The sequence below is a fragment of the Gekko japonicus genome, unplaced genomic scaffold (assembly GCF_001447785.1).
Source record: "Gekko japonicus isolate JY-2015 unplaced genomic scaffold, Gekko_japonicus_V1.1 scaffold672, whole genome shotgun sequence".
Taxonomy (NCBI): Eukaryota; Metazoa; Chordata; class Lepidosauria; order Squamata; family Gekkonidae; genus Gekko; species Gekko japonicus.
Genome location: NW_015161423.1, coordinates 434,326 through 434,678, shown reverse-complemented (window position 1 = coordinate 434,678; position 353 = coordinate 434,326).

Here is a 353-nt window from a genome sequence, read left to right as displayed (position 1 = left end):
TTTTTTGTCCCTTTATTTTTTCAGTATTATGTTTTTCAGTTGTAGCCTTGTTCTTATTTGTGATTCCGCTTTATATCTTAATTGTTGTTTCTTTTTGTCTTTATGTACTTCTGATTTTTCCGGTTCTGCAATCTCTGCCCTAGCTGCAAGCTCCTCTCTTTGATCTCCATTTTCATCATCTTCTTCTTCATCATCATCTTCTTCTCTATCTCTCTGCCATCCCAGGTCTACTCCCTCTTTTTCCAAAAAATTTTCCAGTTTTAAAACGGAATCTATTCTAAATCTTCGGGTTTTATAAGTGAATAGAACACCTTCAGGTACCAGCCATCTATATTGTATTTGGTTTTTTCTCA